Source organism: Sus scrofa, chromosome 4 (assembly GCF_054392235.1).
Source record: "Sus scrofa isolate SSC_HxYL_T2T_F1_AM1 chromosome 4, Sscrofa_HxYL_maternal_Yorkshire_Landrace_v2.0, whole genome shotgun sequence".
Taxonomy (NCBI): domain Eukaryota; kingdom Metazoa; phylum Chordata; class Mammalia; order Artiodactyla; family Suidae; genus Sus; species Sus scrofa.
The window spans coordinates 54,926,195-54,943,325 of NC_139386.1; the positions used below are offsets into that span (position 1 = coordinate 54,926,195).

General features: G+C 37.9%; 1 pseudogene; it reads right to left on the reverse strand.

Annotated features, from left to right (window-relative positions):
- Positions 1 to 2,166: 2,166 nt before the first annotated feature.
- On the reverse strand, positions 2,167 to 2,511 carry LOC146403808 (cytochrome c oxidase subunit 6B1 pseudogene; annotated as a pseudogene).
- Between the last annotated feature and the right edge of the window lie 14,620 nt (positions 2,512 to 17,131).

The window sequence follows — 17,131 nt, forward strand, 5'->3', positions numbered from 1 at the left end:
TGTGACCTACACCACAAAATGCCAGATCCCCAACCCACTGAGCAAGCACAAGGGTCGAACCTGCATCCTCATGGATGCTAGTCAGATTCGTTTCCATTGAGCCACGATGGGAACTCCATGGGCTACATTTTTATAATCCACAAAAGACTGCCTCATACTCTTTCTTCAAGTAGTAGCTCCTCCTTTGTATTAGGTAAGAGAGTATTTGACCTTTTAAGTCAAATTAGGAAGGTTATGGTGCTTATTAAAATTAGCAGAAGTGTGGTCCTTAAATTCCTGCCCTTGGTCTGAATCTGAATGCAGGCCTCACCCCATCTCCCACCCAATGACCTGAGGCATATATCATGTCTCCACTAGTCAAGCAAGCCTGCCTCTTTCTGTTGGTCCTCCTGAACGAGGGATCACCAACCCACAGTGATCTCCTGAAGCTCCCCAGAGCCCCCTCTCCATTCATGGTTCCCCACTGGGACCCCCACAACCACTCAAGCAACTATCCTACTCCATCCCCATTGAGGATGTACCTCATATTTCTTCAAATACTTTATTTCCAGCATATCACTTTTATCCTAAGAGCTGTGACTAAGTTGGAAAATATAAAATTTGGACCCAGATTTCTTTTTCTTTTTCTTTTTATGGCTGCACCTGTGGCATATGGAAATTCCCAGGCTAGGGTTGAATCAGAGCTGCAGCTGCTGGCCTACACCACAGGGATCTAAGCCACATCTGTGACTTATACTGCAGCTTGAGGCAACACCTGGTCCTTAGCCCACAAAGTGAGGTCAGGGATGGAACCCGAATCCTCATGGATACTAGTCGGGTTCTTAACCTGCTGAGCCGCAACGGGAACTTCATGGACCCAGATTTAATATGGGTTCTCCTGATGACACTGGACGAGGAACTAATTGGCTGCTTTCTAAAATGGGGTTAATTGCACTTTGCATGCTCAGATATTTCCTTTAGTGTCTGGACTTCACTTTAAAGGTGAGTAGCATTAAGTGTCCTAGCTGAGGAGTGAAAAGCCACACAAATCTTGAAGGACGGGCTTGTAAACATGTAATCAGAAGATCTGGTGCTGCCTGAGAATCCAATCCAGAACAGGTTTTAAATAGCTCATAGAGCGCTAAGCTGGCTTTTCCAAGTCCAAGTTATCAAAAATAGTTTCCTAGTTTGTGCGTGTGACCTTTCCTGGATGCAGACACTGAGCCATAAAGGCTATTTTGCCTTTGCCTGTCTCTGGAGGTGAGAGCAAACTCCTGATTTTTTTCAAATCTGAACTAGCACACAGCCCTGTGAGGCCCCTGGGTTTCCCTGAATTCAATGGAATCATTCTTTCCACCAAATACCTCCAAGGTAAAGATCAGGGCCTTGATGGCCAGGTCCTGCCTTCATCAGAATATACATTCAGAAACAGAAACAGGCAGTCGAAGAGGCCTGAGAATTCTTCTATACAAAATCTGAGAATCTCTAATACTGTCTTTTTTTTTTTTTTTTTGGCCATGGTCATTTCATGCACAAGTTCCTGGGCCAGGGATTGAACCCACACCAGAGCAGTGACCTAAACCACAGCAGTGACAACACAGGACCCTTAACTGGCTGAGCCATGGGGTGACTGGGAATCTCTGATACTATTAATTAACTTGTTTTACCTGACTTGTCTGAAATTTATTGGACGAAGCCTTAATACAGTCCAGTGACTTTTCTTACTGCTTTTTGTTAGGCCTGGAAGACAGTTTCTATCTAACATTTACAAATCCATTTTATGAACTTTCCCCTTGAGAAGAGTTCTGATCAGCACCTATATGTGAAGCCAGGAGGGAATAAGAAAAATGACTGTCATGCTAAGATATTTTCTGGAATGCTAATAGTGTGGAAATATTGTGAAACATGAAAAATAAACAAAACAAAACAAAAAAAAACCAACACCAAACACATAGAGGATAAATATCAAGAGTACTCATGGAGTGGAATTTTGGCCTTATTCTCCACTTTAAAAAAATTTGCTACTTTGGTCCAGAAAAAAACACAATTCAGTGTTCTTTTCTGTAAAGGGGTTTCTAAGTTTCCATCTGGTAGAACTTGTTATATTCACGTGAAATACTGGGTCATAGTCTTTTAATGCCCTTGTTTTGTTTTCCAATGAGTATTTATTATTAGTTAAGCCATGATTTAGAATCCCAGGGTGGGCATCACCACATGCCCAGGTCCTTCTTCATCACCTTTTGGGAGAAGGTAGAGGACTGAGGAAGTAGGTAGGAATAGTTCAACTCTACCCAGGAAATGTGCCTTGTGCCTGTGGTTGTCCTAGGCTGATACCCAAGATATGGGGCTGAGGGACTTGTACATGTGGTCTAATTCACACCTGGAGACAGTCACCCCTTTTACCTGTCATTGCTTCCTCACAGGAAGTCCAGGGCTTTCTGCCAGCTGCTCTAGTCTGGTTCTGGTTGGGGAAGGGTCTGTCAAAGGGACAGTCTGTTGGTTCTTGATTTTGGTCTTAATATCTTCTATCATAATGCTGAATCCTAAAGATGCTTCCAAAGCAGCTGGAAGCTTAATGTCTAATAGCCTTGTTAATCAACAATGGACTTGGTTTAATTTTCTAGGTGAATTGGTTGCAATTTAACACTGTTTATTTTGCTGATTCATAATTATCAATCAACATTTATTCAGACAATGAATAAATGTTTTCCTTTTTATAAAGTAAATAGATGTTTCCTGAAAGTATGCATTATTCTTCTTCCTCCACTTTAATGTGGGCTACCCATTAGGCTTATTGTTTTTTAAATTGACTGGTTCTTGAATCCTTTAGAAAGAAATTTTAAAGTATACGTTCAAGGCACTTATCACATACCCTAAAAACTCTTGTCAGAGTTTTTCCTGCACATGAATACTGCTTACCATGGGTCCATTTCTACTTTGTGGAACCCTTTCATGTTCACAGACACCACTCTTTCTGCCTCTATTTTTGAGTTTTTCTTGCTCCTTCTTTCCTCCTTTCCTCCTTCCTTTCCTCCTTCCTTTCCTTCTTTCTTTCCTTCTTTCTTTCTTTCTTTCTTTTTCTTTCTTTCTTTCTTTCTTTCTTTCTTTCTTTCTTTCTTTCTTTCTTTCTTTCTTTCTTTCTTTCTTTCTTTCTCTCTTTCCTTCCTTCCTTCCTTCCTTCCTTCCTTCCTTCCTTCTTTCTTTCTCTCTCTCTCTCTCTCTCTCTCTTTCTTTCTTTCTTTCTTGGATGAGTCATGGAATGTAGAAGTTCCTGGACCAGGGATTGAACCTGCACCACAGCAGCGACCCCAGCTGCTGCAGTGACAACACCAGATTCTTAACTCTCTGCACCATAAGGGAACTCCCCAGTTTTCATTTTCTTTCTTTCTTTTTTCTTTTTTCTTTTAGGGCTACACCGGCACCTTATGAAAATTCCTGGGCCAGGGGTTGAATTTGACCCATGGCTGGGGCCTACACCACAGCCACAGCCACCAGACCCAAGCTGCATCTGTGACCTACGCTGCAGTTTGCGACAACACAGAATCCTTAACCCACTGAGCAAGGCCAGGGTTTGAACTTGAATCCTCACAGATGCTGGTTGGGTTCTAAACCCACTAAGCCACAACAGGAACTCCTGTTTTCATTTCTTAAGTGAGGAATCATACTGGTCCAGCCCGTCTTTTTTATCAGGTCATAGAAAGCAACACAGGCCATTTAACTTGGTATGTGCTGGGTACCCTTGTGCCAGCTACCTTCCCCTGGCAGACACAAATGCTGGGGGAAAGTGAGTTCTCACAGAAGAGGTATGAACCAGGCCCTACTGGCATTTCCAAAAGAATACAAAGTAGGAACCTAAAGATTAACCTCATTCCTGGAATATTTCGTTCTTTTGAAATAAATTTCTTATGGAGCTCTTGAACTTGATCCTTAACAAGGATCTTGGGACAAAGAAGTAAAAACAACTCTTGAAAATTACTGCTGACACAGTTTGTTGGCTAACCCAACAGTTCTTCCCACCTGTTGAGCTGGAGAATTTCCCTGACTCTTCTTGATTTTCTGGTGAAAGAAACATGTGAGGAAGCACTGCCAGTCTCTTCTTCCTCTTGCCCTGGTCGCTGGTGCTAAGCCTGAGCTCTAGCAGCCATCTTGTGACCATTAGGGACCTTGGCAGAGGTAAGTCACTGAACTGATGTCTGCCTCAGTCTTCCTCTGATGCAGGATAAAAAGATGACTGCATTTTAAAAGCCACTCCAATTTCCCATAACTTGATTTGCATGTACTCCTAATTGATACAACAAAATATGGCTATGCCCAATATGATCATGCCAAAGATGTAGAGGAGTGGTGATGATATTGAAACCAAGTTGGACATTATACCTTTTTCAATGGAATGAAAAATTTCAAGACCAATTTCAAAATTGAAAAGTGCATCTATTAGCTAGATATTTTCCCTTTTCATTTGCCATTTTTCTCTTCATAAGCCTAATTGTAAGTATCACCTCACGTGAACTGGGCAAACTATATTGTCTTATGAGCAGTGGTTTTATAAATTGGCCATTGCTCTCAAAGCATTATTATAAACCAATATACAAACTCCTACTTGGGAAGAACTCCTGGGATTTGAATATGCAATTTAATTAACAACAAAGAATAAATGAGATTGCCTTCTTTTCTCCTTTCTTCTTTATCTGTCTTTATTTCCAACTCTTTCTTCTTTCAATGTTTTTCTTTATTTAATCGTCCCATTTTCAATTTTTAAAAATCTTTCCTATAGTTAACACTTATCTTTTATTAGTGTAATGTGATCTATTTATCATACAGAATATAGATTTTTTTCTAAGTATTTATATACCTTTGTGGTAGACATTTTTTCTTATGCATTTTTCTAGTACATCATATAAAACATGTTATTCAACAGAACCAGTCAGGGGAAAGGTTTTTGGATTTTCAGTTTCAAATAATTTTCCTCAACTTCTTTCTGTAGATATATAAGACTTGTTTGAAGTTCATGCCATTATTGTTACTGTTGGTGATTTTTGGTACAAGCCAAACTATGGAATCAAAATGAATAATTACAGTTGATTATTTACCAATATTTTCCCACTCACATGTACAAAAATATTGTACATTTTAATGTTACACCTACTAGCTAAATGTAACTCCATCAGTGTCTGAGAAATAAGACAGGATTGAATAATGTAATTTCATATAGTATATATGTTTTAAATGGAACAGGATCAGAAAAAAATGCTTAATATTGAGTAAAACATATTGAAAACAAGCTTATACCATTTCTTTGTACAAGAAGGGTCACTCAGTATATAAATGAAACAAAACATAACATATTTTCCAGTTTTGTTTTTACCAAATTTGAGAAGGTTAAAATAATATATTGAAACAATATTTCTCTGCCCATATTAGTCTGAAAATCAGAATGGACATTATTTAACTAGAATCCAAAGTCCAGGGGCAAGATAGTTGAAAGATCTCTAATTTTATAATCACTGTGTGTAGAAGTAAACCTTTGTTCCTGGTCTGTAAATTATTAAAACAAGTAAGTAATGAGTTCCCAGGCCTCCTTGTTAGGTCTTCTTGTCAGCCAGTGATTTGTTTCCTGAGGTGTCTCACAGTCTGGTAGTTCATTACTAGTGATGGTGCTAGCACTTTTAGATTTGCAGAGGCTATGCAGGATTCCAACTGCCAACACATATCCTCATGCAAATTCCAGGCCAACTGTTCCTGCCCCATTTTTTGCAAGTTCAAGTCTGGGAACCTCAGTGGAGGGTAGAGTTCTTGCTTTAGAAGCTCCTCTCATGTCCATTCTTTTATTTTCTGTATAATTCACTTTGATTTTTGTCTCAAAGTTCTTATTTTGCCTAAGGCAGAAAACTTAGTTATTTCTAAGTAAAAAGAAATTCTGTTATTTTCAGTCATTTAATTTTCAAGTTTAATTATACTCATGATGTCTCCCTGTTCAGTCTTTTCTAACTATCCTTTTTCCTGGCTTGGATTTTTAGACTGTTGTGACTTACACAACTTCTACTGTAGGTGATGTGACAGGAGCCTGATTGTCATGCAGTTCTTGGTTTGTTCAGTCTTACTGACTGAACTCAAATCGTATTTTCTATGTAATTTATCCTATCAGACTCTTGGCCAAGGCTAATGTGCTCGTGTATGATGCTTTCTCAAATGGTAAGCTGACAGAATGTGGCATTATTTTAACATCTACTCTGCTTCATAGCACTGGTGATGCCCTGAGCCCATTCTATCTCTTCTCTTTTGAGGATAGCCTACATAGGGTCTGTTGGATGGGTATCTCTTCATCCCAGTTGTAGGACCATCTGCAAAGGTAATGCTACTTTCTCCCAGTTAACATCCATGTCTCATGTGGGACCTAAAGGACCTTTCAGACCCCTCCTTTACTCCACAGGTGCCACAGGTATCTCTGGAGGATGTGTGTCTCTTTATCTCCTAGCCCACCACCCTACCATCTCAGTTTGCCCACTAAATAGGTGTTTTGAGAGTCAGTTTCCAACAGGGGAGGAAAGTTCCCCATACTTCCTACAAGCAATTCTGATGTCTTAGAATTCAATTCAATTCTGACACTACATACCTGGAGATAGAATCACATCCCATAGGTAAATAGTTCAGCCCAAGATCACCCTCCACATCAGATGCCATTCACAAGCACTTTTTTTAACCTATATTTCTGACCAACTGGATGTAAAAAATGGGTTCCCACAAACTCCTCTTTGGGTTTGATTAAGTTGCTAGACAACTCATACAACTCAGGAAAAGCCATTTACTCACTAAGCAACCAATTTAATATATATGAATCAACGATGTAGAATGAGCAGCAGGTGTAAGCATTCTGCTTTCCCCACACGGAAGCTCTCTGAAAAAAGGACCAAAAAGTTGTGCTTTGGGAGTTTCAATGGAAGCTCATCACATTGTCAAGAAGGACTAAATCATTGGCCAATGGCAACTGATTCAACCTCCAGCCCGTCTCTGCTTCTTGGAAATCAAGGGGTGGCACTGAATGTTCCAACGCTCTAATCATGTGGTTGGTTCTACTGGCAACCAGTCCCCTTCCTAGTGTGTGATCCAATGCCCTCATTAACATAAACCCAACTGTGATGGAAAGGGCTTCTCACAGACAACAACTATTTCAACTTTATGGCCCTGAAGGAAAGAACCGAGGACAAGAGACAAATTATTGTTTAAAATATGATCCCATTCCTCTTATTGATCAGAAAATTCCAAGGGTTTGAGGATCTCTGAGCCAGGAACTATGCATGAAGACCAAATATGTCTGAGAAATATATATTTGGTCATTTGAATTATTATCATTTTGCACTTCACCATTTTCCTATTTCCTTGAGGGTGTGTAGGCTCCTGACTTTTAGAAACTTATTCCACACTCACATCCTTGCATCAAGCCCCCAGAACTTGACTCACAAGCTGTGGGCTAAGAGTAGGGTGACCAACTTTTCCAATTTGCCTGAGAAAAAGAGTTCCCAAGATGCAGGATTTTCAGTGTGAACACATCGAATGTCCTGGGGTTGGTCACCTTAGAAGAGGCATAACCTCTACTGTGTGCTTAACTCTCTTTTTCCTCTCCTAAGTCCCCTCTTTGCTCAGAGGATTTCTTATCTGCTAGGGGCTGAGATCATTTTTTTTCTCCTTTAGATATTTTTTGTCTGGAAAGGTCCTTTTCAGCTTAACAGTGAAAGATTTAGTATCTATTTTCTTTTCCCTTTACCTTGGAAATCACTTGAGGAAATATACACTTTTGCCTACCATGTAGTTATATTTGAGAGGATCAATAGGAAACCAGGAAGAATAAGAGAAAATACTTTATATAGCGCATTACCATACTTTGAAAAACTTCTTTGTGGCATAGTTTACATATCTTAAAATTCATCCATTTCAAGTATACAATGCTTAGTAATTTTTCCAAGTACTGTTACCATTTCCATAAAACAGTTTTAGAACATTTTTCCTTCCCAATAGGATCCCTCATACCTATTTACAATTCATTATTATTTCTAACTCCAGCCTCAGACAACCACTAATTTACTTTCTATCTCTGTGAACTTGCCAGAAAAGACTAGGCTATTCATATAAATGGAAACATGCAATATGTGGTTTCTTTTGTTTAACGTTTTCATTTAGCACAATGTTTTTCAGGCTTATCCATGTTTTAGGATACCATGTGTCAATAGATTGTTCTTTTCCAATGTTGAATAGTATTTCATTGTGTGGATATACTGTACAATGTACAGTACAATGTTCTGAGTTTTCCCCCATCTATTCACCAGCTGATGGATGCTTAGATTGTTTCCAATTTTTGATTATTATGAATAATGTTGGTATGAATGTTCTGTGCAAGTCTTTGTGCAAATATATATTTTTATTTCTCTTGGGCTTAGGAGTGAAATTGCTGCATGATATGGTAGTTTAATCTTTAATATTTTGAGAAATAACTGAACTCTTTTTCAAAATAGCTGTACTACTTTATATTTCCACCAGCAACATAGGAGGGTCCCTCTTTGTCCACATCCTTGCCAACACTTGTTAATGTCTGTCTGATTTATTAGAGCCATTCTTGTAGGTGTGAAATGATATCTAATTGTGAGTTTAATTTGCATTGCAGTTGATACCATTAAGCATCTTTTCATGTACTATTTTTTCATTAGTCATTTGTGTATCTTCTTTCATAAATGTCTGTCCACATTTTTGATGGATTATTTTTATTGAGTTGTAAGCATTCTTCATAAATTTTGGGTATAAGTCCTTTATTGGGTATACCGCCTATCTATTGCTTATATTTTCATTTTCTTAATGGTGCCTTTTGAAGTGCAATTATTTTAAAATTTGATAAGGTCCAATTTAATGTTTTTTTCTTTTATGAATAATGACTTTGGTTTTTCCCAAACACAAAGTCTTAAGGATTTTCTTCTATATTCTCAAAGTTTTATTGATGGAGTTCCCTGGTGGCTTAAGGGTTACGGATCTGGTGTTGTCACTGCTGTGGCTTGGGTCACTGCTGTGGCACTGGTTTGATCTCTGGCCCAGAAATTTCCTTATGCTGTGTGTGTGCAGCCAAAAAACACATTAAAAATAAAATAAAATAAATAAAATGTTATTATTTTAACTCCCGCATTCAAGTATATAATCCATTTTGAGTTAATCTTTGTGTATGTTCTGAGGTGAAGGTCAAAGTAAATCTTTTTGTATGTGACTATCTAATGATCCCAGTACAATTTTTCTTTTCTTCTTCAGCTGTTCCTGGGGCATATGGAAGTTCATGGGCCATGGATCAAATCTGGGCTGCAGCTGTGACTGCCAGATCCTTAACCCACTGTACTGGGCTTGGGATCAAACCTACGCTGCCACAGAGATGTCAATCCTTAACCTGCTGCACCATAGCAGGAAATCCACCAGCACCATTTGTTGAACAGACTATCCCTGATGAATTGCTTTGACATCTTTGTGAAACAAATCAGTTCGCTAAAATATAAGGCTTTATTTCTGGACTCTCAATTCTATTCCATTAATCTACATGCAGCTGGCCTTAAACAATACTGGAGATCAGGGCACTGCTCCTTCTCACATCTGAAAATCTACATAAAACTTATTCTGCCCTCCAAACCTGGGGTTACTTTATACCTGCAGTTCTGCATCTGTGAATTCGACCAACTGCAGATCTTGTTATACCAGAGTATTTACTGTTGAAAAAAAATATGCATATAAGGGGACCCTCACAATTCAAACCTGTGTTGTTCAAGGGTCAATTATATTTATATGTCCATATGCCAGTACCAGGCTTCTTTGATTACATTAGCTTTTATTGTTAGTTTTGATATTAGTAAGCAAGATGTCTATAACTTTGTTCTTATGCTTTTAAATTATTTTGACTGTTTTAGTTGTTTTCACATAAATTTTAGAATTTGTCAATTTCTTAAAAAACAAGTTTTTTTTTCATTCAGATATCTTTGATATATGATGTATACATTTAAGGTGTAAAATATGTTAATTTAATACATTTATATATTGGAATATGGTTGCCATTGTGGTAATAATTAACACCTCTATCATGTTACAGAATATTAATGGGGATTGTATTGAATCTATAGATCAATTTGGGAAAGAACTGCCATCTTAACAATATTGAGTTTTCTAATCCATAATCACAGAATGACTATTTATTTGGGTCTTCTTTAATTTATTTCAGTAAAACTTTATGACCTTAAGTCTATGTTTTGCGTATCTTCTGTTTATTGCTGAGTATTTTATTCATTTTGGTGCTATTGTGAGTACGATTTTTCTTAATTTTGTTCATATATCAAAATACAGTTGATTTTTATATATTGATATTGTATTAGCAGTTGCTCTACCTTTTTTTAATTAATAGATTTTATTTCTTACTGCATTTTATTTTTATTTAAAAAAATTTTTTTTGGTCACACCCATGGCATATGGAAGTTAGCAGGCCAGGGATTGAATCCAGCCACAGCTTCAACCTATGCCACAGCTGCAGCAATGCCAGATCCTCAATCCACTGTGTCACAATGGGAACACCATTTTAGTGCATTTTTAGGTTTACAGAAAAATTAAGCAGTACAGAGGTTCCCATATACTCCCTCCATCTTCCACCACTCCCCTCCACCCGCCACAACTTCCCCTATTATTAACATCTTGATAATATGTTATCTAATACTAAACATTGGCTTACCAGCAATTAATTTCTAGATCAAGTGTAATAAATATACTTCTTGAGATTATAATGATACATTATTATTAACTAAAGTCCATAGTTTATATTAGGGTTCACTCTATGTCATACATCCTATGGGTTTTTACAAATGCCTCCACTAGTTCAGTATTATACAAATAGGTTCACTGCCCCCAAATTACCTGTGCAACACCTGTTCATTTCTCCTTCCCTCCCTCCAAACCTCTGGAAGACACTTATCTTTTTACTGTCTCAGTAATTTCGACTTTTCCAGAATGGCATTGTTGTGACTTTGTTAAATTAGTTTTTGTTAAGTGGAGTCCTAGGATGACAGATGGTGAGCTCTGGTTCAACAAAAGACTAAAGGGAATGGAAATAGAGAATTTTATTGCTCACAGGTCCTAAAGGAAATACCCTGAATAGGTCCAGGGACGACATGGGGAGGTCAAGTCAGGGTGTAGGCAGAGAGAGTGACAGGACATGGAGCCATGGGTGGAATGCTTTGGGATTCCCAGGCTAAGCCAGATTGGTCAATTCAAACCAAAATGAATGGGACTTTAATTAACTCCCCAGCTATCTTGTATAAGGAGTATACAAGTAGAAGGCCTTGGGTAGAGGAGTGACTCTTTATTACAAGGGCTATTGGAGAAGTCATATCAGGAACTGCAGGCTGTTGTCTGGGCAACGAGTTTGCATGAGGGGCTAAGGTCAGCTTAAGGCCACTTTAACTCTCTTGAAAAAAAAAAAAAAGATGCCCAGCAGATTAGTTAAATTCCCAGCAGTTGGAATCATGTAGCATGTGGTACTTTTGGATTTGTTTTTTTCAGTTAGCAATATACACTTAAGGTTTCTCCATGTCTTATCTTTTAATTGCTGAATGATATTGCATTATATACACCATAATAATATTCCATTAATATACCACAGTTTGTTTATTCTTCCACATTGGAAGGATATCTTTGTTGCTTCCAAGTTTTTTTAAGTTATGAATAAAACTTTGTGTGCAATTTTTTTGTGTGGAGGTACAATTTCAACTCATTTGGATAAATACCAAGGAATGCAACTGCTGGATCATATGATAAGTCGGTGTTTAGTTTTAAAAGACATTATCTGTTAGGTTTGTTGAGGTAGGAATGTGCAAGGCCAAATCGCTAAAGCAAGAGAGATTTATTAAGGCATCCGAAGCTGATGGGCTGAGTTTCAGATGGTGCCAGCTCCTACTGATAGGAGATGTTAGGTTTATAAAGATCTGTGGTGGGAATCTGTGACTGGAGTTTATGGCGGAGACTTGTGACAGGAACAATGAAGAAGGAGGAAGGAAAGGTCAGGGGAGGGGGAGGGGGTCGAGTCCCATGGCAGAGGGCAGTTAATCCTCAAAAGTGGTTGATCTATGCAGACAGTTGTTTTCCGCAGGCCATTGTTTCTTGCTGCCCAACTTGAGCATCCACATTCTGGGAGAGGGTGTCCACAGCAGGTCTTTGAGGTGAACAGCCATATTTTGGGGGTGTGTGGGGGTCTGTCACCATCCTCCTGGGAATCTATCATTATCAAATTGTCTTCATTGTGGCTATACAATTTTTGCTTTCTTACCAGCAATAAATGAGAGTTCTTATTGCCCCCACATCCTAGCACTTGGTGTTGTCAGTGCTGTACCCAATGATTTCAGCCATTCTAATATGTACATAGTGGTACTTTAATTTACAATCCCGTAATGACATATGACATGGAGCCTTTCTTCATATGCTATTTGCCATCTGTTTATCTTCATATGCTATTTGCCATCTGTATATCTTCATATGCTATTTGACATCTGTATATCTCATTTGATAAGGTATTGTTAACTTCTTTCCATGGAGAGTTCTTTCTATATTTTGGATGCAATTCCTTATCAGATATATTTTGCAAATAATTTCTTCCAGACTCTGGCTAGTTTTTTTATTCTTTTAACAGTGTCTTTGAAGAGCCAAGTTTTTTAAATTAGTAAAAGTCTAATTTATCAAATTTTTCTTTCATGGATTGTGTTTTTGGTGTTGTGCCTAAGTCATCACTAAACCTAAGGTCACCTAGAGTGTTTCTTATGTTGTCGTTAAGAGTTTGGTAGATTTGTGTTTCACTTCTAGGCCCATGATCCATTTTCTTTAATTTTATTGGAATATAGTCGACTTACAAATTTGTGTTAATTTCAAGTGTACATTAAAGTAAATCAGTTATATATATACACATAGCTGTTCCTTTTCAGATTCTTTTCTCATATAGGATATTACACAGTATTGAGTGAATTTTCCTGTGCTATTCAGTAAGTCCTTGTTACCTGTCTATTTTATATATAGTAGTGTCTATATATACACACTACTATGATCCGTTAATTTTTATGAAAGGTGTATGGTCTTTATGTGAATTCTTTTTTGAAAAGACTCTGTATTTTCTCCATTGAATTGCCTTTGCTCCTTTGTCAAAGATCAGTTGACTATATTTGTGTGAATCTATTTCTGGGATTTCTATTCTGTATCTTTGATCTATTTGTCTGTTCTCCTGCCAACACCACACAGTCTTGATTGCTGTAGCTTCCTTCTGGTTTTGATTTGTAATTTAACTCCATTTGTATGTCTTAAGCCCATTTAAGTTTATTAATACTTATTTCATGACTTAACATATAATGTATGGGTGGTTGAAAATAATTTATATTCTGCTGATGCCAGGGTAAGTGGGTTGATGATATTTTTTAAACTATATGTATTCTTGCTGATTTTCTTCTTAGTTTTTCTGTCACTTTTGAGAGCAATTATTGTTGATTTATTGAGAAATTTTCTGTTTCTACCTCCATTTCTGTCAACTTTAGTTTCATATATTTTCGGCTCATTCATTAGGTGTTTATAATTATTGTTCATTCCTGCCAAGTCAATTCTTTTATTGTTATAAAATGTTTCACCTGTCTAGTAGCAGTTGTTTCTTCAAGTCTGTTTTGTCTTTTATTAGTATAACCTCTCCAGCTCCTTTGGAGGTACTGTTTGCATTATACATCTTTTTCTATCTTTTAACTTATTAGCGTCTGAATCTCAGTGTTTCCTATATACCACATATAATTGAATCATTTCAAAAAAATCCATTGTACCTGTCTCTGCATTTTGCATTAGAGCATGTAATTATTCACATTGAATGTTAACTGCTGATAAGGTAGCATTTATATATGTAGTTTTGCTGTTTGTTTTCTGTATGTCTTTTTTATTCTTCCTTTTCTCCATTACTTCCTTCTATTGTACCATTTGATTGTTTTATTTTTCCCATTTATCATTTTTAAAAGTTATTTTCTTAGTGTTCTTCCTGGGGATTACAACTGGTATCTTAATTTAAAGCAATCTAATTTAGATTAACGTTAACTTAATTTCAGAGGTATACAGAAACTTTGCTCCATTCCCTCCTTTCTCTTATGTGATATTATTGTTATATAAATTATATCTTTAAACATTATAAGGCCATTGGAGTTCCCGTCGTGGCTCAGTGGTTAAGGAATCTGACTAGGAACCATGAGGTTGTGGGCTCGATCCTTGGCCTTGCTCAGTGGGTTAAGGATCCGGTGTTGCCTTGAGCTGTGGTGTAGGTTGCAGTTGTGGCTCAGATCCCGCATTGCTGTGGCGCTGGCGTGGGCTGGTGGCTGCAGCTCCAATTAGACCCCTAGCCTGGGAACCTCCATATGCCACAGGAGCAGCCCAAGAAAATGGCAAAAAAACAAACAAACAAACAAAAACATTATAAGGCCAATAACACAAGTTTATATTAAATGCTTTATAAAATTGTCCTCTAAATCAGGTTTGAGAAGAAAAAAATTTACAAAAATTGCATTGGTGTTGTGTTTTATATTTATCTATGTAATTACCCTTACTGATCAACTATTTTTTCATGTGGATTTGAATTACCCTCTAGTGTCTTTTCATTTTAGGCTGAAAGATTCTCATTAGGATCAGTGGTTGTGAATTCTCTCAGTATTCATTTATCTTAGACTATCTTAACCTCTCTTAAAATTTTGAGGAGTAATTTTGCTAGATTTAGAATTCTTTTTTTTTTTTTTTTTTTTGTCTTTTTGCTATTTCTTGGGCTGCTCCCACAACATGACGGCATGTGGCGGTTCCCAGGCTAGGGGTCTAATCGGATCTGCAGCCACCAGCCCAGGCTAGAGCCACAGCAACGTGGGATCCGAGCTACGTCTGCAACCTACACCACAGCTCAAGGCAACGCCGGATCCTTAACCCACTGAGCAAGGCCAGGGATCGAACCCGCAACCTAATGGTTCCCAGTCGGATTCATTAACCACTGAGCCACGAGGGAAACTCCAGATTTAGAATTCTTGATTTCCCCCTCCCCCTCAACACTTTGATTATGTCATCCCTCTTCCTTTGGTGTCCATAGATTCTAGTAAGTTAGCATTAATCTTATTGGGAATTTATTATACATGATGAGTTTTTTTTTTCTCTTGATACTTTCAAGATTCTCTCTTTGTCTATGTCTTCTAAATTTGAATATAATGTGTTAGGGTGTGTACCTGTTTAAGTTGTTCTACCTGGGGCTCATTTGGTTTTATCGGTTTGAAAGGACTAGTCATATTGGATTAGGGCCTACTCTAATGAATTCATTTTAGATTGATTACCTCTGTAAAGACTCTATTTCCAAATATCACCACATTCTGAGGTGCCAGGTATGAAGCCTTTATTAAACATGTCTTTTAAAATGACACATTTCAACCCATGATATAAATTTCATAGAATTTGTCAAGGATGGACACACACACACACCAGCAACAATAGCAAAACAGTAACAAACAAATTTTGAAGGGAGGGACCTGACTTTCAGAACTGTCACATTTATATTATTTAAAATGCCCAGTTTCTTTCTTTCTTTCTTTTTTTTGGGGGTGGGGGGACTGCACTTGTAGCATATGGGAGGTTCCCATGCTGGGGGCCAAATCAGAGCTGTAGCTGCTGGCCTATGCCACAGCCACTGCTGCATGGGATCCCAGCCATGTCTATGACTTACACCACAGTTCATGGCAACACCTGATCCTTAACCAACTGAGCGAGGCCAGGGATTGAACTTGCAACCTCATGGTTCCTAGTCAGATTCATTTCCTCTGCACCACAATGGGAACCTCCTAAAATGTCCAGTTTTAACAAAAATTTTTGTGAATCAGATGAAATAAAAAAAGTGCAGAGGAAAAGAGTATATGAAGATCCAGGGAAAAAAGAGCATGTAAGTGGAGTCTTACATCTACAACCAAAGAAATGCTATGGATTGCCAGAAATCACCAGAAGCTTAGAGGAGATGAGGAAGTATTCTTACCTGGGGCTGTTGGAGAGAGTGTGGCCCTGCTGAGATCATGATTTTGGACCACTGGTCTCCAGAACAATGAGAAAATAAACTTTTGTTGTTTTAAGTCACCCCTTTTTGGTTTTTTTTTTTTTTTTTTTTTTTTTTGGCAGCCCTGAGAAACAAATACAGTCTATATTCATAATGCACAGCCACTGAATTCTCTACTAGTGGGGCTTAGTATTCAGCTGATGACTGATCAGAGAGTTCCATAAACACTTGGAATGAATAAGTCTGCCACTCTTGGCCAAGGAGCTCTCGATGTGGCTTGAAGTGTTCCTTCTATGCTCAGGCAAATGACTAGTCTAACTTGGGCTGTATTTCCTGTTTTTACAGGGCCCCAGTGTCAGACAGAGGTGATAGATTGGAGCCTTGTCAGGTCTTTCCTGACCATGTACAGTCCTGGATGTGCACACGGCCTTCTCAGGAATATATCCATGTTTTCAAAGGCCCTTCTGGACATCTCTTTCCCCAGATCTTCCTTTCAAATTTTAGGCTGGGATTTTTTCCTCCTTAAACTGACATTGCTGTCTTAGGCTATTGCTTTTTCAAACAATTTCAGTTAATTGTTTGAGATAAATACTCTGCTGATAAGGATTTTCCAAACCCTGTATTCTGAGTTTTCTCAAGGAGGCAAGAGATAGGTCCAATGAGAAGAATGCTCTGGACATGATTTTTTTTTTTTTTTTTTTTGGAGTTCCTAGTTTGCACCCCCCCCTTTTTTGGTGGCTGCAACACTGCTCATTATTACAGATTTGTGATTTCAGGACTGCTAGTTTTTGAGGCTAATCTGGACCTGGGGAAAGGAGAAGGGGAGCATGCCAAGTTTAAAAATCCACAAACTTAGCTGTTCTAATTGAATTTCGGAAGATTTTCCTGAATAAATTCACCCTAGATAGTTACAAGTCTTGGGTTATTTTCTAAAGTATAGGAAAAGTTGATTTTGTCTGATTTTTCAGAATTTTATTGCTTTTGTGAAAGAGCAGACATACGGGGGTCCTCAATCTGACATTGGAAATTAAAATGTGGAACAAATGAACCTATCTATAAAAAGCA